Here is a 22646-nt window from a genome sequence, read left to right as displayed (position 1 = left end):
AAAACCAATCTACCAAAACTGTGGTTATATTCAATGCCATCACAAAGGCCACTAAAATCAGAACGTGTGCACACACACACACGTATTCTGACAAGAAGAAAATGAAGCTCACATTGAGGAGCGGAGGAGCTGAACTTATATCAAAACCTCATTTGTCTGACTGATGTTTGAGGTTTTTCTGGCCAGACAGTGTGGCCCCGTCTTCCCAGCTCTCCCTCTAATGTAGACTCCTCTACCCCAAGCTGGCTCACTTAGGACTCATTGCCTCTGGGGACAATCTGGAAATGTGCCCTATTATGGTTACACACACTACTTTTTAAAAAGAACTTTTAAGTTAAAAAATATATATTATTTGCAAACAGAGTGTGTGTGAGAGAGAGAGAGAATGGGCATATCAGGGTCTGTAGCCACTGCAAATGAACTCCAGACATATGTGCCTCTTGTGCATCTGGTTTACGTGGGTCCTGGGGAACTGAACCTGGGTCCTTTGGCTTCGCAGACAAACATCTTAACCACTAAGCCATCTCTCCAGCCCTAGTTACAGACACTTTTTAGGAAAACGCCAGGTTTAGTAATACTCAGATATTAGGTTTTCTTCATTTTGGGGTGTTTCCCCTCCCCCTTCCTCCACTTACGCTGACCTAACTAGTCTCAAACTCTGAATCAACGGTGACCTTCCTACCTAAGCCACCTAAGTGTTGGGTCAACCAGGGTGCATCACCGTGTCATTCATTCATAATTCCTGCCCCTTAGCAGTTTTCAGATAGCACCCCACATGGAGACCAGGGTGGGCTGGAATTCCTGAGGCTAACAAACTGGGATTACAAAACTATGCTGTCACCAAACCTACCCACAGATAAGCAAAATTCTAGGCGTGACACTGAGTGGGTTCAGTTACCACATACTCAGTGCTAACAGTGCTGAGGTTAATGCTGGGGAGCCAAAGGGCCACTGACTCTCCAAGTATCCACGAGGGCAATCACTGAAAACCTGCAGTAAGTCTGACCCAGCCATGGGGAGAGCCAGGGGTGTTCTCCTTGGCAGCCACTCTCCTCCTGCTGGCAGAAGCACATTGGTCCTGTTTCTAAATCTAGGCTAATTCACACCTCCTCGGTGCCAACAGTGACCCAGGGAAGAGCTACAGAGCTGGAGTCCCTATTTCCCACTAACAGTGATGTTAGAGAAGTAACAAGAAACCTGAGCACTTTCTGGAAAAATAGGAACCCTGGGCTGAAGAGATGGACCAGCAGCTAAACAAAGGCTCTTAAAAAAAAGCCTGCCCACCCTGGTTCAATTCCCCAGTACCCACATAAAGCCAGACGTGTCTGGAGTTCATCTGCAGTGACAAGAGGCCCGGGTATGCTCTGCTACTCTCTGTCTCCTGTCACGCCAGGGCCTCCAGCCACCGCAAACAAACTCCAGACACATGCATGCTCTTGTGCATCGGGCTTATGTGGGTCCTGGGGAGTGGAACCTGGGTCCTTTGACTTTGCAGGCAAGCAAATTAACTGCTAAGCCATCTCTCCAGCCCAAAAATGTTTTCAAAAGTGGGAATCCTAAGAACACTTAGTTGAGAGGTTTAAGGATTGAAGGAACAAATATGTGCAAAGTACGTAGGACAGTGCCCAGTGCAGCGGTCCTCAGTCACTACTGCCTGTCACTCCTCTCACACGCACGGCGCACCAGCCCAGCCCCCACACCCCCACGAGCAGTCAGCATGTGTCACCGAGCAAGCAGCCCACGCTGGAAGCACTCATTTCCCGGTACCCGCAGGCTCAATGCTTTACGCTTTCCTCTTCCTTGCCAATCCTCCTCTTCTCTTCCTTCTTTGGGTTGTTGCATTGTTCTGTTTTAAGGCAGGTTTTCCTTCTAGTCCAGGCTGACCTAAACTCATTCTGTAGCCCCAGGCTGGCCTTGAACTCAAAGTGACCTCTGACCTCAGCCTCCCGACTGGCATCCACCACCACACCTAGCTTGAATATTTTTATTTTTCAAGGTAGGGTCTCACTCTAGCTCAAGCTGACCTGGAATTCACTATGTAGTCTCAGTGTGGCCTCAAACTCATGGTGATCCTCCTACCTCTGCCCCCCAAGTGCTGGGACTAAAGATGTGTGAAACACTTTTGTTTTTTTCTTTTTTGTTCTTTTAAGTTTTCAAAATATTTATTTACAAGAGGAAGAAGGAAGGGAGGGAGGGAGAGAAAGGGAGGAAAGGAAAACAGGTGCACCAAGTCCTCTTGTGCTGCAAATGAATCCCAGATGCATGCACAACTTTATGCATTTGGCTTTATGTGGGCACTGGAGAACTGAACCCAGACCATCAAGCTTTGTAAGCAAGCACTTTAACCACTGAGCCATCATTTCCTCCAGCCCGAAGACCTACTTTTGCCCTTGAGTAAACCAAGAGCCCATGGTTCTTTTTGAGCTCCAATTCCTCCCTCCACCCCAAAGTAGGATCTCAATCTAGTCCAAGATGAAATGGAACTCACTATATAATCTCAGGCTGGCCTCACTTGGAACTCCAGACATTCGCACCACTGAGTAAGCATGTGTGGCATTGCGTACTTGTGTTGCATTGTGTGTCTGGCTTATGTGGGCCCTGCAGAGTCGAAGGTGAGTCCCTAGGCTTCTCAAGCAAGTGCCTTAACTGCTAAGCTGTCTCTCTAGTCCCTGAGCTCCGATTCTTGCCCATTTGCTATGGCTTAGATAAGTGTTCCCCAAATGCTCAGCCTGTACTCCAAGAGGTCTTTAGGTTACTGAAGGGGCACTGTGGTAGTCTGCATGTCTGCCCCAAATACTGAGGTGTTTCATTAAAAATGAGCTTGTGAGCCGGATGTGGTGGCACATGCCTTTAATCACACACTCAGGAGGCAGAGGTAAGATTGCCGTGAGTTTGAGGACCCCCTCAGACTATATAGTGAATTACAAGTCAGGCTGAGCTAGAGTGAAACCTACCTTGAAAAACCAAACTAAAACTAAAACTAAAAAAAAAGAAAGGCTCCTACATTGAGTTTGTTTGCAGTGGCTAAAGATCCTTGCGTGCCCATCCCCACCCCCCAATGAATAAAAAAAGTGCAGCCAACTAAAGGTATGGGAACAACAGTTGGAGCTCCGTGGTTCTTGCTTGCTGGCTGTTGGTGGTGTCTCCCTGCCTGGGTTCATGAAAGGGAGCCAGCTTCTTTCGCCACTGGGACTTCATAAGCCTGAAATAAACCCCTTCGACCCATAAGCTGTGTGTACTAGGATGTCTGTCCCAGCACCGAGTTGCTGACTGCAGTACGTACCATGAAGTGATTATGGGGTTCCAGTCTCTTCCTCTTGCTTCCTTTTGATTCACTATGGGGGAAAAGCTTTCCTCTGCTACCTACTTCTATCATAAGGTCTTGAGGCTGGCCTGAAATCAAGAGCAGCAACCAATCACAACTGGAAACACCCACAACTGTGAGCCAAAATGAACCTGCCCCTTTTTTTTGTTCATTCAAGGCAGGGTCTCACTCTGGCCCAGGCTGACCTGGAATTCACTATGGAGTCTCAGGCTGGCTTCAAACTCACAGCAATCTTCCTACCTCTGCCTCCCAAGTGCTGGGTTTAAAGATGTGCGCCATCATGCCCAGCTCTTTTCTTTCCTCTCCTTCTTTCCTTACAGACAAGGTCTTGCTACATATGTAGCCCTTGCTGGCGAGGAACTTATGTCGATCCCACATTAACAATGATCCTCCTGCCTCAATCTCCCAAATGCCGAGTGACAGACGTGCAGTGTGCCACCACACAGGTAGTGCTCACGCTGGTGGGAGCTAGCACAGCCCCCTGCATCCTGTCAGTCACTTGGGCAGGGGCCTCATGACCAACCTGCTCCAAACAGACAAAGACACCATCTCTCGTTTGTTTGAATCTGCCTCTTCTGAGCAATTCTGAGACAGCCACAAGAACGTTGTTGATGGAGCAAGAAGGGTACCAATTCTCAGAAATGGCCTCAAAACAAGATGCCATTTTTTGCCTATCAAATTAGGCGGTGATTACTCAAGCAAAGGCAGATGGACTTGCACCGTCCCCCAGTGCTGGCAGAGCAGGATTACTTGGTGAACTACATGAAAATGTGGTATTAAAGAACAATTTTTTTTAAAAGAAAAATAGCAAGATTGACTCCAAATACAAATTTTTTTTTTTTAACAAAAGGTCATGGCCTTTAGCCAGTGAATGAAGTACGTACAAATGTTTACTATATTACAGAAAATCTGAAAATAATGTAACTTAGCAAAAGAATGGCTAACTGTAACATACCAACAGAGGCAGCATCTAAAATGTTTAAGCAGAATTTTTAGTCACATCAATTTCACCACCTGGGTTAAACAAAACACATGTCTAACATCCTATAAAGAGAATAACCTCCCCCATGTTGTGGTGGTGTGATTCAGATGTTCCCCCATAAATTTAGGTGTTCTGAATTCTAGGTCCTCAGCTGGTGGCCATTTGGGAACTGAAACCTCCTGGAGGCGGTGCATTGTTGGGGTGGGCTTTTGGGTGTTAGAGCCAGCTTCCCCTTGCCAGTGCTTGACACATTTGCTACTGTTGTACATCTGCTGCTGGGCAGGAGGTGATGTCCACCCTTTGCTCATGCCATCATGGAGCTTCCCCTCAAGTCTGTAAGCAAAATAAACCCCCTTTCCCACAAGTTGCTCTTGGTCTGTGTTTTCTGCCAGCAATGTGAACCTGACTGCAACACACATGAAAAAGTCAATAGGATGTCATGAGCTGGGCGCAACTGCTATCACCCTCACTTTCCTGAGGGTTAGGAGAGGCTCATACATAGCACGGTGAACTCTGAATTAACTATTCCTAAACTGTACACTCTACTATCACCTTGGGAAGAGACAAAACAGAAAAATACTAGTTAAAAATAGCCTAAAAGAGCCTAGCGTGGTGGCGCATACCTTTAATTCCAGCACTCAAAAGGCAGAGTAAAAGGACTGCTATGAGTTCCTGGTTAGCCTGAACTAGAGTGAGACTCTGCCTTGAAAATACAAAACAAACAAAAAACAACTGGGGCTGGAGAGATGGCTTAGTGGTTAAGGTGCTTGCCTATGAAGCCCAAGGACCCAGATTTGATTCCCCAATAACCATGTAAAAACAGATGCACAAGGTGGCTCGTGTCTGGAGTTCATTTGCAGTGGTTCAAGGCCCTAGCATGCACATTCTTTCACCTCTCTTTCTCAAATAAATAAATGAATTTTATTTTTTTAAAGATATATTTTGGGCTGGAGAAACGGCTTAGCGGCTAAGCGCTTGCCTGTGAAGCCTAAGGACCCCGGTTCAAGGCTTGATTCCCCAGGACCCACGTTAGCCAGATGCACAAGGGAGCGCAAGTATCTGGAATTCGTCTGCAGTGGCTGGAGGCCCTGGCTCGCTCGCTCTCTCTCTCTCTCTCTCTCTCTCTCTCTCTCTCTCTCTCTGCCTCTTTGTCTGTCGCTCTCAAATAAGTAAATAAAAATAAACCAAAAAAAATTTAAAATAAAAAAATAAAGATATATTTTGTTTTTAGCTGGGCGTGGTGGCACACCTCTTTTAATTCCAGCACTCATGAGGCAGAAGTAGGATTGCTGTTAGTCTGAGGCCACCCTGAGGCTACATAGTGAATTCCAGGTCAGTTTGAACTACAGTGAGACCTTACTTGGAAACCTCCCCGACCCCAGAAAATTTTTTTTTTTTTTTAGCCAGGCATGGTGGCACAAATCCCAGCACTCAGGAGGCAGAGGTAGGAGGATCGCCATGAGTTCGAGGCCACCCTGAGACTACATAGTGAATTCCAGGTCAGCCTTGACTAGAGTGAAACCCTACCTTGAAAAACAAAACAAAAAAAAAAAAAAAAACAAACACAAAAAACAACCAACAACAAACAAACAAAAATCCCATCAAGCCAGTTGTGGTGGTACCTCACTCAATAAAAGAATAAAAGTAGAGGCCAGCCTGGGATACAAAGTGAATTCTAGATCAACCTAAGCTAGAGTGAGACCCTGAGAACAGTTCCAAAAAAAAAATTACTTCAAGTGATTTGGTACCCCCACTTCGGATCCTATGAATTTAAAACAATGCAAGCCTCCCACTGACACTATAATCCTAGCAAAATACTCAATTCTTTACATAAAAAATGTCAAATGATCCCTGAGTTTGAACCTTACCTTTAATAGGGACACTTTCTATGGTATAAAAGACCACAATTTATGGGAAAAAGAAAACAAAACAAATCACAAAGCCTCTCCACTGCAGAGGCTAACTATGAAGAGGGCAGTGTGCGTCCCATGGGCCCTGTCTGCCATGGCCTTTCATCTCCAGCTTTGCTGGCCGCACCCTCGAGTCACACAGCTCTCCTGACAGCCCTCTACATTCACACCCACCCTGCCGGTCACAAGCAACAGGGAAAGAGGGTCTTTTCTCCAGCCCAGCACTTGAGCAGCACATGACCTTGACTCTGGGCATCTGCTGCTCTCTGCCAACCACCCTTGAGAGAGAAGATGGCACAGGACATTCCCGTGACTGTTGTCTGACAGAGAAAAGATGTGAGGCTCTAACAAGATTTGCAGCTGGGCCTTTGGGCCCATGAACAGCTCAAACACAGACAGATGCCAAGAGTAGGGGTGGGAGACATGGGCCTGCAAAGGGGGGAAAAAAGGCAGGTTGATGACAGTGTGGCTCATTATTGTAATTTGATCTTCATGGGTCTCAGTTTCCCACCTGCAAAAGCGTAAAAACTACAAGACTTCAGGGACCATATCAAGTTCACATAAAGTAGTAATCGTAACTAACAGTAGGTGGTTTACTTTTCTTTCCTTTCCTTTCCTTCTCCCCCATCCGCGGAGGTAGGCTCCCATTTTAGCCAAAGCTAACGTGGCACTCACTTGGTAGTCCCAGGCTGACCCTGAACGATGAAAGGCGATGAAAGGCGAGCGCCACTATGCGCAGCGCGTCCAGCACTAGTACTGCCACCAACCAAAGTCTGGCTGCACTTCAGAGGTGACACTGGGGGACGCAAGCTTGGGTGAGTTTTTACTCTAACACCTCTTGAGTTTGGGGACCCTGGACAAATGACTTAGTCTCCCAACACTCAATTTCTTTGCCTAAAAATGGAGTAAGACTTGATCTTACGTTAGTGTTGTAAAGGTTGAACGGGGTCACAATGCTTACGCAGCGTGTAAGCAGTAAGCACTGGCATGTAGAGCGCTGGCCTGGCCGCATGAAGCAGGGAGCTGACGACAAAGTGCCCTCTCACCAGGTGGCAGCTGCTGACGGCTGGGCAGCAGTACCCGACGCTCCCGGTGACCTCTGCCTTCCCTTCCTTCTCCTGCCCGCACGTGGGCCTTCTTCTGCATAGCTGCAGTCGCTCGTCCACTGACACACAGACACAGGCAGGCACAAACATCCACCACAGCTTAGCATTTCTAAACACCTGTGGTCATGACAGCAGCCGATCACCAAGTGTCAGCAGCCACCCCACTACCAGAAACCATCTCCCTGTGGCTGTGTGCTCCTCAGCAGCTCTTGTCATTGTTGGACAACTGCTGACCCCCACTGGGGAGCACCACAGTCAAACTGGCATGGCTGCCTGCTGGCGGCCTGGTTGGCAAAGGTTACCAATTCTGACATATGTTTCCTCTAAAGAGGACCAGACACTAAAGCAAGGATGTAGAAATATCATTGAAAAAAATCATAAAAAGCCAGGTGGAGTGGCATACACCTTTAATCCCACCACTCGGGAGGCAAAGGTAGGAGGATCACTTTGAGTTCAAGACCACCCTGAGACTACATAGTGAATTCCAGGTCAGCCTGGGCTAGAGTGAAACCCTACCTTGAAAAAACAAAACAGGGCTGGAGAGATGGCTTAGCGGTTAAGCGCTTGCCTGAGAAGCCTAAGGACCCTGGTTCGAGGCTCGATTCCCTAGGACCCACGTTAGCCAGATGCACAAGGGGACGCATGCGTTTGGAGTTCGTTTACAGTGGCTGGAGGTGCTGGTGTGCCCATTCTCTGTCTCTCTATCTGCATCTTTCTCTCTGTGTCTGTTGCTCTCAAATAAATAAAAATAAACAAAAAAATTAAAAAGAAAAAACAAAACAAAAAAAAGGGCTGGAAAGATGGCTTAGTATTTAAGGCACTTGCCTACGGACACTAAAGACCCAGGTTCAATTCCCCAGTAACCATTAAAGCCAGATGCACAAGGTGGAACATACATCTGGAGTTATTTTTCAGTGGCTAGAGACTGTGGTGTGCCCATTTTCTCCCCCCCCCCAACTCTCTCTCACTGTCTCTTTCTCTTGAAAGAAAGAGTTAAAAAAAAAATTTAAAGTTGGGCATGGCGGCACACACCTTTAAGCCCAGCACACCGGGAGGCAGAGGCAAGAGGATGACTGTGAGTTCGAGAGCACCCTGAGACGACAGAGGAAATTGCAGGTCGGCCTGGGCTAGAGCGATACCCTATTTTGGAAAACAAAAACAAACAAACAAAAATTAAAATAAAACAATTTTATGACACTTTCTCATTGCCATTGTGACAGGAGAAAAAGAGGCCATGAAATGTGACAGGACATGCTCATAAGCAGAGTTTATAGCAGAACTTGGATCTGAACTTCTTTTTCTTTTTAGTATTTTTATTCTTATTTATCTGACAGAGAAAGAGGGAGAGAGAATGAGAGCACCAGGGCTTCCAGCCATTACAAATGAACTCCAGATGCATGCATCTGACTAACATGGGTCCTGGGGAATCAAACCTGGGTCCTTTGGCTTTGCAGGCAAACACCTTAAGCAGCAAGGCAACCTCCAGCCCAGAACTACTATTTTTTTTTTAATTTTTTTATTTATTTATTTGAGAGCGACAGACACAGATAGAAAGACAGATAGAGGGAGAGAGAGAATGGGCGTGCCAGGGCTTCTAGCCTCTGCAAACGAACTCCAGACGTGTGCGCCCCCTTGTGCATCTGGCTAACGTGGGACCTGGGGAACCGAGCCTCGAACCGGGGTCCTTAGGCTTCACAGGCAAGCGCTTAACCGCTAAGCCATCTCTCCAGCCCTATTTTTTTTTTTTTTTTAACTCAAATGACCTCAAAGATTCTATGGTAAGGAGACTGAAAAGGTTTTATGGGGAGAACATATTTGTGAACTCCAAGCTTAATTGACTACATATAGGAACTAAGCACAATTAACTGCCGTAGAAAAGATACTAATCTCAGGCCAGGCACAATGGCGCACACCTTAATTCCACCCAGCACTCGGAAGGACGAGGCAGGAGGATCGCCGTGAGTTCGTTTGAGGCCACTCTGAGACTACTTAGTGAATTCAAGGTCGGCCTAAGATAGTGAGACCCTACCTTAAAAAACCAAAAAGCAAGATACTAATTTTGTAATTTCAGGGATGGATAGATAGATGATTTAGGGGTTAAGGTGCTTGCTTACCTCCAAAGCCAAAGGACCCAGGTTCGCTTCCCCACACCCACGTAAAGTAAAGCCAGATGCTCAAGGGTTGTCTGGAGTTCATCTGCAGTGGCTAGAAGCCCTGGCTCACCCATTCTCTATCTGGCTCTTTCTCTCAAAAAAATAAATACCCAGGCATGGTGGCGCATGTCTTTAATCCCAGTACTTGGGAGGCAGAGGTAGGAGGATCACTGTGAGTTTGAGGGCACTCTGAGACTACATACTGAGTTCCAGGTCAGCCTGGGCTAGAGTGAGACCCTACCTTGAAAAACCAAAAATAAATGCACATGCCTGCAAAGCCTAAGTACCCATGTTTAACTCTCCAGATCCCACATAAACCAGACATACAAAGGTGAGGCAAGTGCAAAGTTGCACATGCCCACAAGGTGGCATAAGCTCTGGAGTTCGAATACAGTAGCTGAGGCCCTGGCACTCCAATTCTCTGTCACTCTCTAATAGCGGTACCCAGCCTGGCAGGCCTTGCCATCTTCCAACCAAGCTACAAGCTCTCAGTCATCCACAAATGTCTGCGTGTGGGCAGCCTTAGGAGATTAGTAGTCCTTTACATGGGCTAAGCACAGTCCTGAACTTAGACATGGATGCATTTCTTGGCTTGTGGGAAAGGCCAAGAGCCAATGACACAAATTAGCCTTTCTACACAGCTTCATAAGGGCCAGAAATAAACAAATGTAGCCACAGCCTTCAGTTAACTACCACTTACCAAGCCTCACTGTATAGGGCTGTGAAGGACAGTCCAGAAGAGAGCTATGCAACACTGAGACATCTCTATCACTCCTTCTAAGGCTCAGGGTCCATTGCGGAAGAGGTAGTGGGAAGAGTGTAAGAGACAAAGGAACGGTAGGACTGCTTACAATGCACTCTTCCAGACACAGAATGGCCTGGATATCCATGACCTTGCAGTGCCTGACACTTGTAATAGGAAGAAAAAACGGTAACATCAAAATAAAAGACAGACTTAAGACGGGCATGGTAATGCATGCCTTTAATCCCAGCACTCGGGAGGCAGAGGTTGGAGGAACGCTGTGAGACGCTGGAGTTTGCTATGAGACTGCACAGTGAATTCCAAGTCCGCCTAAGCTAGAGTGAGACCCACCTTGAAAAACAAAACAAAAATGACTGGTTGAGAGTGGGAGAGATATTCCAGGCCAGCCTGGGCTACAGCCAAGACTCAACCTCAAAAAACTAATAATAATAATAATTTTTTAAAAAGAGAGGTGTGGGGCTAGAGGGTTGGTTTAGTGGTCAAGGCATTTGCCTAGAAAGCCGTAGGATACCAGTTCAACTCTCCAGGACCCATGTAAACCAGATGCACAAGGCACATGCACCTGGAGTTTGTTTGCGGTGGCAACAGGCCCTGGTCCACCCATTCTTTCTCTCTCTCAAATAAATAAGTAAAATATGTAATTTTTTAAGAAGGTGCTATACATGGTCACATGCACACACACACATATATGTGATACGTGTGTGGATGTTTGCATTGGAAGCCAAAGCCTCACATTAGGTGCCTTCCTAAAATCATTCTCCAACATAAGCTTTCAAGACAGTGTCTCTCTGAGATTACAGGTATGAAGATGTCGCACCGAGCACTTTACATGGGCACTGCTGGGGACCAGAACTCAGGTCCACATCCTTGTGCTTGGGTTTGAGGAGCCCTCACTCACCACTGAGCAGCCTGTCCCTATATCCTGGTTAGCTCCGGAACACAGGGTGCTGTGGCATGGGAGGAAGGAACCCTAACCCAGATGCCAGGAGCTGAGGACACAGGCCAAGAAATAGAAATGCGTGGCGAATGGGTTACAGGTGTCTGGTGGAGAGAGTTCAATTGTGGTGCTGGTCGAGGGCTCCAGGAGAGCAGGAGGAAGGAAGGAAGACAAGGCCAGCAGGCCCCAGAAGGAGGCCAGGGCAGCCCTCAAGTTGACCTACATTCTGAATCAAAGGGAATTATGGGGTAGGAGGCACGGCCCAGGCAGAGGGCTTGCCTGGAATCCAAAGGGCTACAGTTGTGGCAAAACAAAAGGCTTCGAACAGGTTGGGTTTCAAGGTGGGTCAGAGGCGATCTGACTGCACAGCCCAGCCAGGAGGCTGGCATGGTGACCTTCTAATGAGGGGCCTGAGTGGGAGGGAGGGGCTCATACATGACCAACTCCAGCTTTATTCACATAAAACTAATACTGGACGCCAGGCGTGGTGGCGCACGCCTTTAATCCCAGCACTCAGGAGGCAGAGGTAGGAGAATCACCATGAGTTCAATGCCACCCTGAGACCAGATAGTGAATTCCAGGTCAGCCTGAGCTAGAGACCCTACTTCGAAAAATCAAACCACCTTATACTGGGGCTGGAGAAATGTCTTAGTGGTTAATGTGCTTGCCTGAAAAATCGAAGGACTTAAGTTTGATTCCCATGCACCCAAGAAAAGACAGATGCACAAAGTAGTACATGTGAATAGACTTCCTTTGCAGAGCCAGAGGCCCTAGCATGCCCATTCTCTCTGCCCATCTCTCTCTTCTCTATCTCTCAGCTTGCAAATAAATGAAATACTAAAAAAACACAAAAAACAAACAAACAAAAAAAACCCTCACAGTGCCTATCCCTGATTAAGGGAGGTAGTACCAACCATAATTATTTAAACTTTTAAACTGGGCTGGAAAGATAGCTTAGAGGTTAAGGCACTTGCCTGTGAAACCTTAGGATCCAGGTTCGATTCTCCAGGTCCCACATAAGCCAAATACACAAGGCGGCACATGTATCTAGAGTTCATTTGCAGTAGCTAGAGGTCCTGGTGTGCCCATTCTCTCCCGCTCTCTAATAGATAAATAAAAATGAATTTTAATTTAAAAAGAGAAAAAAGAATGTCTTAATTTTTTTTTTCAACTTATTTATGAGAGAGGGAGGAAAAAAATGGGTGCAAAGGGGTCTCTAGCCATTGTAAACAAACTGCAGACACATGTGTCACCATTTGCATCTGGCTTACATGGGTACTGGGGGAATTGAACCTGGGTCCTTAGTCTTCACAGACAAGCATCTGAACCACTAAGCCACCTTTCCATCCCCAATCATAATCTTAAACTCACCACTGTCAAGAAGAAAACGGGCAATGGGTCACACTACGTTTAGGCTCTCCTGAGTGTGCACGTAGCTTTAACCCAGCCACACTTGGGAACTAACTTCCCAGCTGCCCGTGGTATTCCAGGAAGTCCTACCCAGCTCTCAACAACACCTGAAGGTCTGTTTGGAATCAGCACCACTCACTGATTACAGGCATACCCAGCTCAGCATAATGTCTACCACCAATGCTTGGAAGAAACATCTTCTTTACAAAGCAAGTGCCCAACTGGATAGCACGCAGCCTCATCCTTCGTCACCTGTGGGGTGGTGCACACCTGACCCATTCACTGGACCTTGGTTTGGGGCTTCTGTCACAGCAGGGGTCATGGGCTCTTTTCACAAGCTGGGAACATATGACTCCTGTCCAGACCCTACCTCCAAAAACCAAAAAAAGCAAAACAAGTGCTGAAGAGATGACTTAGGGATGAAGGCTCTTGCCCGTCAAGCCTAAGAACCCACCTTTGATTGCCCAGAATCCATGTAACCCAGATGTACATGGTGGCTCATGTGTCTGGAGATTGTTTGCAGTGGCTAGAGGCCTTGGTGTGCCCATTCTCTCTCTTTCTTATAATAACTAAAAATATAATACTAATAAAAGAAACAAAAAAAAAAAGGGGACTGGAGCGATGTCTTAATGGGTAAGGTGACTGACTACAAATTTTCTCCCTTTGTCTCTTGCTCTCTCTCAAAAATAAATAAGTAAATATGTTAAGCCGGGCGTGGCAGCGCAGCCTTTAATCCCAGCACTTGGGAGGCAGAGGCAGGAGGATTGCTAGGAGCTCAAGGCAACCTTGCAACTACACAGCAAATCCAGGTCAGCCTGGGCTAGAGACCCTGCCTTGAAAATCAAAATAAACTTAATAAAAAAAAAATCTTTTTGATTCCCCAGGACCCATGTTAGCCAGATGCACATGGAGGCGCACGTGTCTGGAGTTCGTTTGCAGTGGCTGGAGGCCCTGGCACACCCATTCTCTCTTTATCCCTCTTTCTCTGTCAAATGAATAAATACAAATAAATTTTAAAAAACCTTGGGCTGAAGAGATGGCTTAGCGGTTAAGCGCTTGCCTAAGTACCCCGGTTCGAGGCTCAGTTCCCCAGGACCCAGGTTAGCCAGATGCACAAGGGGGCACACGCGTCTGGAGTTAGTTTGCAGTGGCTGGAAGCCCCGGTGCACCCATTCTCTCTCACTCTCTCTCCCTGCCTCTTTCTCTCTTTGTCACTCTCAAATAAATAAATAAAAATGAACAAAAAAAATTTTTTTTTAAATCTTGCCCTACTCCTGAATCCAACCCAAAGTAACAACGTCCATTTGATTATCCCTCTTTTCCTTAACCTGGCACAGTGCCTCAGACTTCATAGCATTTCAGAATACAGGCCTTGGTACGCCACCACGCCCAGCCTTTTTTCCTATTTTATAAGGTAAATAGACCAAATTTGGAGACAATAAACAGTATTATATGTCACACACTTTAAAACTATTTACTTTAAACTGGGCATGGTGGCGTACACCTTTAATCCCAGCCCTCGGGAGGCCGAAGTAGGAGGATCATCATGAGTTTGAGGCCACCTTGAGACTACATAGTTAATTCCAAGTCAGCCTGGACCAGAGTGAGACCTTACCTCAAAAAAACAAAAAACAAACAAACAACAAAAAAAACCAAACTATTTACCTCATGGTGAGCAGTAAAAAAAAAAAAAATTCTCGGGCTGCAGAGATGGCTTAGCGGTTAAGCGCTTGCCTGTGAATCCTAAGGACCCCGGTTTGAGGCTCGGTTCCCCAGGTCCCACGTTAGCCAGATACACAAGGGGGTGCACGTGTCTGGAGTTCGTTTGCAGTGGCTGGAAGCCCTGGCGCGCCCATTCTCTCTCTCTCTCTCCCTCTATCTGTCTTTCTCTCTGTGTCTGTCGCTCTCAAATAAATATTTAAAAAAAAAAAATTCTCAACAAAGTTATGTTGTGATTTAAGCTGAAGTTCCTGATTTCCTCCAACAAGGAATCTTAATACTTTAAATTTCACTTACATCATTACTGAACAAGTTTATGAAAGTGCCACAGGCAGAATTTCAGAGTTGGTTAAGGTTCAAATAGTTAGACTGTGTCATGAAATTTTGTGTGTGTTTAGAATTCAGTATAGTTCTATAACATTGATTTGGAGGACATTAAAAATATTTCTTTTTGGCTCAGTAGTTAAAGGTGCTCATTTGCACAGCCAGATGCACATAGTAGAGTATACCTTTGAAAACTGTTTGCAGTGGCAAGTGGCCTGGCATGCCCATGCCCTCTCTTTTCCATGAGACTTGTCTCCTTTTTTTCATTAGATCATGACAATTTACTCCAGTTCTTTTATTCTTTGGGTCTGTTAAACATAGCTGAATTAATTTCAGAAACTGACTTATAAACTGGATGGACATCTTATTTAGCTTTTAAAAATGCTAAATCTCATTATATATCTATATCTAATCATCTATATCTATAGCTACCTATATATCCCAATTCTGATAAGCTTTAAAATTGTAAAATTGTTCATGTATTTAAGCCAAAAACTGTTACTACACAATATAGATTTCTTATTTATTTTGAACTCTGTGAGAAGATGCTTTTTTGTTTTGTTTTTAAATATTTATTTATTTAATTTATTTTATTAGAGACAGAGAGAAAGAGAAAGAATGGGTGTGCCAGGGCCTCTAGCCACTGCAAATGAACTCCAGATGCATGTGCCACCTTGTGCATCTGGCTTATGTGGGATCTGGAGAATCAAACTGGGATTCTTAGGCTTCACAGGCAAGCACCTTAACTGCTTAGCCATCTCTCCAGCCCAGATCTTTTGTTCATAGTTTACTCTCTGTAGTCTCATATGCCTTAAATATGTAAACTCTACTTTCTGTTAATATCAGACTTTTCCAGATATCAGAATATTATAATTTGATGTACACGAAGTCCATGATGTTTGGCTATCAATAAACATACATCACCATGCCTGGCTAAAAAAAAAAAAAAAAAACAACACAGGCCTTGACCCGGGCATGGTGGCGCACACCTTTGGAGGTAAGAAGATCGCCATGAGTCCAAGGCCACCCTGAGACTACAGAGTAAATTCCAGGTCAGGCCTTTTCTAAAATGATCATCAATTTGAGTTTGGTATTTCCTCATCTTTTTTTTTTTGTTTGTTTGTTTTTGTTTTTCGAGATAGGGTCTCATTCTAGCCCAGGCTGACTTGGTACTCATTATGGTGTCTCATGGTGGCCTTGAACTCATGGCAATCTTCCTACCTCTGCCTCCTGAGTGCTGGGATTAAAGGCGTGTGCCACCAGGCCCAGCTTTCCTCATCACTTTAATTATTTTTTGTTCATGTATTTGCAAGGAGAGGAAGAACAAGGATTCACGAATGGTGAATGGGCATGCCAGGGCCTCTAGCCCCTTGCAAACCAGCTGCAGATGCGTGCAGCACTTTGTACACCTGGCTTGTAAAGGTACCAGGGATCTGAACGCAGGCCAAGTTTTAAGAAAACATCTTTAACCACAGAGCTGTCTCCGGAGACCCTGACAATTTCTTCATTAGTATGTGCACATCACACACTCGGACCAAGATTCAAGTAAACGGTGCACTGTCACTTCATCCTGCCAGGCGACCTGAGACCTCCCTCCTCCTGGAGTGGGAGCCCTGGTCGTTTTGTTGAGGTACAATCTGTCAGGAATCCCCAGGTCTGCCCACATTAAATTTTTGTTTCTCCTGTGGTGTTTGAGATGCAATCCAAGGCTTTGTGCAAGCATGCCAAAAGCCACATCCCCGTCTTATCTCCCTGCGCACCTCACACCTAACCTACCTGCCTGCCTACCTGAGACAGGATCTCATACTGTGCTCCAGACTGGCCTTAAACTCGTGGCAATCCTCCTGCTTCACCCTGCGAACTAGGAGTACAGGCATGAGACACCCTATCTGGCTCTCGTTTTGAGAAAAAGGGCTCAAGTAAACTTTAAAAAAAATTGTTTGTTTATTTAATTGAGAGAGATCAAGAGTGAGAGAGACGGGGGGGGGGGGGGGGGGGGGGGGGGAGAATGGGCACACCAGGGCCTCCAGCCACTGCAAACGAACTCCAGACACGTGCGCCCCCTTGTGCATCTCGCTAATGTAGGTCCTGGGGAATGAACCTTGAACCAGGGTCCTTAGGCTTCGCAGGCAAGCGTTTAACTGCTAAGCCATCTCTCCAGTCCTCAAGTAAACTTCTTGGCCCTACCTCCCAAGTACTGGGATCACAAAGGCACACACCACCATCCCTAGATCAAGGCCTTCCTTTCTTTAATCTTTCCTTTTCTTTTTTTAAGTTTTTTTGAGGCACCATCTCACCCTAGCTCAGGTAAACCAGGAGCTCACTCTGCTGTAGCCCCCTCTCCCAGGCAGGTCTTGAACTCACAGCAATCCTCCTATCTCAACCTCCCCGAGAGCTATGATTAAAGGTGTGGGCCACCACGCACTGGTTTCTTTTTGTTTGTATTTTAAAAATATTATTTATTTGACAGAGAGAAAGAGAGAGAGACAGAGACAGAATATGAATGGACCAGGGCCTCCAGCCACTGCAAACAAAACCAAATGCATGTCATACCTTGTGCATCTGGCTTATGTGGGTACTGGGGAGTCAAACTTGGGTCCTTTGGCTTTGTGGGCAAGCACCTTAATGGTTATCTTTCAACCCCCCCCCTTTTTTCCGAGGTAGGGTCTCATTCTAGCCCACATCTTTTTGATTTTTGATTAGGTAGGTGGGGGTGGAGGGTCTCATCAATTTGCCCTGACTGGCTTCAAACTCCAGGTTTCAACTTCATTGACTTTTCCTCTAAGTTTTATTCATTAATTTTTTAAATTATTAGAGACAGAGAGAGGCAGTGAGAATGGGCATGCCAGGACCTCCAGCCACTGCAAACAAACTCCAGACGCATGTGACACCATGTGCATCTGGCTTACATGGGACCTGGAGAATCGAACCAGGGTCCTTAGGCTTCGCAGGCATGCACCTTACCACTGAGCCATCCCTCCAGCCCTTTTATCCTAAGTTTTATTTTTGGCATGTGTGTGTGTCCATGGTGTGAGTACAGGTGTATGAGCGTGGCAGTCAGAGGACACAGACAGACTCCATGACAGGCCCGCACTGTCTTCCTCATTAATGCAGGGTCTTTCATTCTCTTTTTTCACTACTGGCTGCTTGAAGCTTCCTGGAAATTCTGTCTCCACCTCCCATCTTGCCATCGGCATGCTGGTATCACAGAAACACACCATGGCTTCTGTTTTTTTCACAGATAGAGTCAAGGGATATGAACTCAGATATTTAAGCTTGCATAGCAAGTGCTTTGTTCACCGAGCCATCTCGCCAGGCAGATTCTGGTCTCATGTAGCACACCCAGGCCTCTAACATATTATGTAGCTGAGGCTGGCCTCGAATTTCAATCCTCTTGCCTCATCTCCCCAGTGCTGGCATTACAGGTGGGTCCTACCATCCTTGGTCTTATGTGATGCTGGGGAGTGAACCCAGGGCTCCATGCATGCTAGGTAAGCACCCTTAACAACTGGGCTACACACCCAGGTCTGCAGCCATTATTTTAAAGTACTTCTGTATTCTTGGGCATAGAAGAAATCCCGAGCTCACCTGTAATTTTCCTCCCCCAGCTCTGGAATCAGCCATTTCTCTGAGAAGTCTTGGCTCCATTTAGTGGAAAAGATACTAACAATCATGACCCATATGAAGGTGTGCACTGCCTCCAGGAGGCATCTGAGTCCTCACCAGACTCACTGAGTGCACACATGCATATATGCAAAGCTAATCCCTTGTCTACACATAAAAAGCTTTTTACAAGAGGTCACCAGGTTTCTCTCATTCCATCCACTCTCACAAGGTTCTATATGGCCTGTCAAACCTGCCACATGCAAAGAACACTATGCTGCTAATAAAGCTACTAGGTTGTCAACAACAGTTTACCTATTATTGTTTTTCATTTTTCAAGGTAGGGTCTTGCTCTAGCCCAGGCTAACTTGGAAATCACTCTGTACTACCAGGCTAGCCTCGAACTAATGGTGATCTTCCTACCTGTGACTCACCAGTGCTGGGATTAAAGGCATGTGCCACCATGCCCGGCCTGGTTCCAACTTCTGATTTACCAGAGTTGGAAGGAACCAAGCAGTCCACACTTTCAAACAAAGGTTCTCTAGGGAACCGTAACTCCTTATCTGATGGGAAGCCACTGGTCAGAGTCGTGTGCTGCTGCTCCCTTACCTGAATGTTCTCACCTGTCTTGACCACGTAGCAAATACCTGGTTAAGACCTTATGAAAACCCAGAGATGCCTTTTTTTTCCCCAGAGTAATGTTTCACTCTAATCCAGGTTGACCTATGTATTCTCAGGGTGGCCTTGAACTCATGGTGATCCTCCTACCTCTGCCTCCCAACCACTGGGATTAAAGGTGTGCACTGCCATGGCCAGCTCACAGGGAGTTTTCTATGGCCCTCTGCTAAGGCTTTCCTCACAAAGGCTGATACTATCAGTGTTTTCTCTTTTTACTGGCAAGGGTCAAATTCCTCCTCTGATGATTCCCAGCTAGGAGATGTAGCAAATTGCAGGTGCTCCAAAATGTTTGGTCTCTCTCTCTCTCTCTCTCTTTTAACTTCATCTCTGAGTTTCAAATGTGACCAATGTACTTTTCCACAGCTTAACTGGAACAGACTGAGCAAGTCAAGATCAACAAGGGTCCTCAGATCAGTACACTCATCTTGAGGTGACGTCCATGTTTTCCTGCTCCCGGCTAAGACTGCGCATTCTTGTTCATGCTGCTAAGTAAATGCTGTTTCCATGCTAGACTCAGTATTTTTAGCACGCCTGTTATGATAAACTCACAGTAACCTCAAAAAGAACAAATCAAAGTCAACTTTCTGCCACAGGAAACCAGCTCATGCTTAATGTTTTGCAACATTCCACGGGATAATAATAAAGAGATGAGACCTTTCTGCTCACAGATGGCAAGGCTAATGCTCAAGATAGTGGAAAAATGCAGCAGGAAGCCTTCAGTCTGGCCACAATACTACTAAGTAAACTGGAAAAAAACCCAACACCAAAACATGGCAGAGACACACATACACACACACAGCAGAAGCTGCAAGACTGTGGGTACAGTAACACTTGACTCAAAGACTGGGGTGTGCTAGGCTTGAAGTTACATGTAAGCCGGTACTCCAGGGTACTTGAGAGACTGAGGCAGAAGGTCCACAACTTCAAAAACAGTCCAGACCCTGTCTCAACATGAACATTTTTTCAAAGATTTATTTATTAGTGATGGGGGCAGTGAGAGAGAAAGAGAGAGAGGGAGGGAGGGGGAGGGAGAGAATGGGCACGTCAGGACCTCCAGCTACTGCAAACAAACTAGAGATATGTGTGCCACCATGTGCATCTGGCTTACATGGGACCTGGAGAATTGAACCTGGGTCCTTAGGCTTAGCAGGCATGCACCTTAACTGCTAAGTCATCTCTCCAGGCCCTCAACATAAATTTTGGTTTGTTCTTTTAAGATATGGTCTCACTCTAGCCCAAGCTGAACTAGAATTCATTTTGTAGCCCAGACTGGCTTTGAACTCATGGAGATCCTCCTTCTCAACCTCCCAAGTGCTGAGATTAAAGGTATGTGCCACCATGTCTGGCTAAGAAGCATTTTCTTTTTCAAGGTAGGGTCTCACTCTAGCTCAGGCTAGTCTCAAACTCACAGCAAACCTCCTATCTTTACCTCCTAGGTGCTGGAATTAAAGGCATATGTCACCAAATCAAGCTCTAAGACATGCATATATAGCTCTGACCACCCGGGAACTTCCAGCTGTGGGCGAGTTCTTCCCTAAGCTGGGCCCTGGCTGGCTTGGACCAGGAGCAGCCAGACTGAGCCAAGGGGAGGGCCCCAGCCCTAACTCTCCATATAGGTTCTTTTATTTATTTTTATTTATTTATTTATGTTTTTTGAGGTAGAGTCTCAGTCTAGCTCAGGCTGACCTGGAATTCACTCTGTATTCATAGGGTGGCCTTGAACTCACGGCGATCCTCCTACCTCTGCCTCCCCAGTGCTGGGATTAAAGGTGTGCGCCACTACGCCCGGCCTAAGAAATATTTTTAAAAGGGCTGCCAGTGCAGCACAGTGGCAGAGCACACGCCTTGTCTGCACGAGGCTAGCCCCCAGCAGTGCAGAACAGGCCTAGTGGCTTCCCATGGAGCTGGCAGCATGAGTAAACTATGCAGACACCAGTGTGCAGCAGCTCTGCCCTGACCTGAGGCAAATGGACACAGAAACAAGAGCTAGACAAGAACAGTCATTCGTCAGGCACCTAGCATGTACTCCACTAGGCAAAGGAGAAAAAATGTCAGGTTCCCTGTTCTCAATGCGCAGCCCAGGCAAGCACCAACCCCGTGGGAATCGGCAGGTTAAATGAGGTCAACACTTCAAAATCAACATCTCACATCACTCACATTCCCAGAAAAGATCTTGGGAATAAATTTCAAGAACTAGAAAAAATTAAAAACAACTTACATGTTTTCAAGATGAGCTGGCCATAGATGGATCGCATATCAAAAGACACACTACAAGCCAGGCGTGGCAGCACACGCCTTTAATCCCAGCACTTGGGAGGCAGAGGTACGCAGATCACCATGAGTTCGAGACCACCCTGAGACTACAGAGTAAACTGCAGGTCAGCCTGGGCTACAGTGAGACTCTACCTTGAAAAACAAAACAGACACACTACATTACCTAGCCACAAGTTTACTCATGTAGGCTCAAACACCTTTCCATATCATTTAGGCCAACAAATAAAAAAAATTGCAAATCTGGCCGGGCATGGTGCCACACGTCTTTAATCCCAGCACTCGGGAGGAAGAGGCAGGGGGATCGCTGTGAGTTTAAGGTCACCCTAAGACTACACAGTGAATTCCAGGTCAGCCTGGACCAGAGTGAAAAAAAAAAAAAGCAAATCAGTATTACAGTGTTAGGAAGCAGGCTGCCAGACAAGAAAGGTGGGCTTGGGATGGTCTAGAATTCATGGCACTTCCTCCCTCAACCTTCAGTGCTAAGTTTACAAGCATGTGAACTGTCCAGCTCAACACTCTGTGACACGTGAGCCGTCGCTCTTCTTGTGGTGGGGCTGCCTGGTGCATCATCTCTTGCTTTTACCACTAAATACAGGAATACCTCCCTACCTGGTCTAACCACCAGACCTGTGTGTAGACAGTCAGAGGGTCCCAAGTGACATACACTCCTTCCATGAGCAGTCAAGCTTCTTGAGAGCTTGGGCTAGAGAGATGGCTTAGCAGTTAAAGTGCTTGCCTGCAAACCCAAAGGACCCAGGCTTGATTCCCCAGGACCACGTAAAACCGAATGCATGAGGTGGCACATGTGTCTGAAGTTCATTTGCAGTGGCTGCATACCCTGGTATGACCATTCTCTCTCAAATAAATAAATGAAAAAATTTTAAAATAGCCAACCCAAAGTTTCCCTCAATCTCCCCTGCCCCCCACCAAGACAGTGTCACATGTATTTCCGTGAAGAATGCCACTGGATGGGCTGGAGAGATGGCTTAGCGGTTAGGTGCTTGCCTGTGAAGCCTAAGGACCCCGGTTTGAGACTTGATTCCCCAGGACCCACATTAGCCATATGCACAAGGGGGCGCACGGGTCTGGAGTTCTTTTGCAGTGGCTGGAGGCCCTGGTGTACCCATTCTCTCTCTCTCTCTCTCTGCCTCTTTCTCTCTGTCACTCTAAAATAAATAAAATCACAACAAAAAAATTTTTTAAAAAGAATGCCATTGGAATTTTTTTCATCTCTCTAGTATTTTTTTTTAATTTTGTTTCTCAATTTTTATTAACATTTTCCATGAGGAATTTTGATGGGGATTGCATTAAATGTGTAGACTGTTTTCAGTAAGACGTCATTTTCACAATACTGATTCTTCCGATCCAGGAACAAGGGATGTCTTTCCATTCCCTAGTGTCTTCTGCAATTTCTCGCTTGAAAGTTTTAAAAAGTTTTCATTGTAGAGATCCTTCACTTCCT

At 46.1% G+C, this 22646-nt stretch overlaps 1 protein-coding gene across 1 annotated transcript in view; it reads right to left on the bottom strand.

Moving 5' to 3' along the window:
* The window catches only part of Sae1 (SUMO1 activating enzyme subunit 1), a 75742-nt gene that overhangs the window by 22297 nt on the left and 30799 nt on the right, over positions 1 to 22646 (bottom strand). The gene's annotated exons all lie outside the window — the stretch shown is intronic.

Source organism: Jaculus jaculus, chromosome 14 (genome assembly GCF_020740685.1).
Source record: "Jaculus jaculus isolate mJacJac1 chromosome 14, mJacJac1.mat.Y.cur, whole genome shotgun sequence".
In the NCBI taxonomy this organism is placed as follows: domain Eukaryota; kingdom Metazoa; phylum Chordata; class Mammalia; order Rodentia; family Dipodidae; genus Jaculus; species Jaculus jaculus.
Note: the sequence above shows the minus strand (reverse complement) of the source record. Positions and strands in the feature narration are given on the sequence as shown.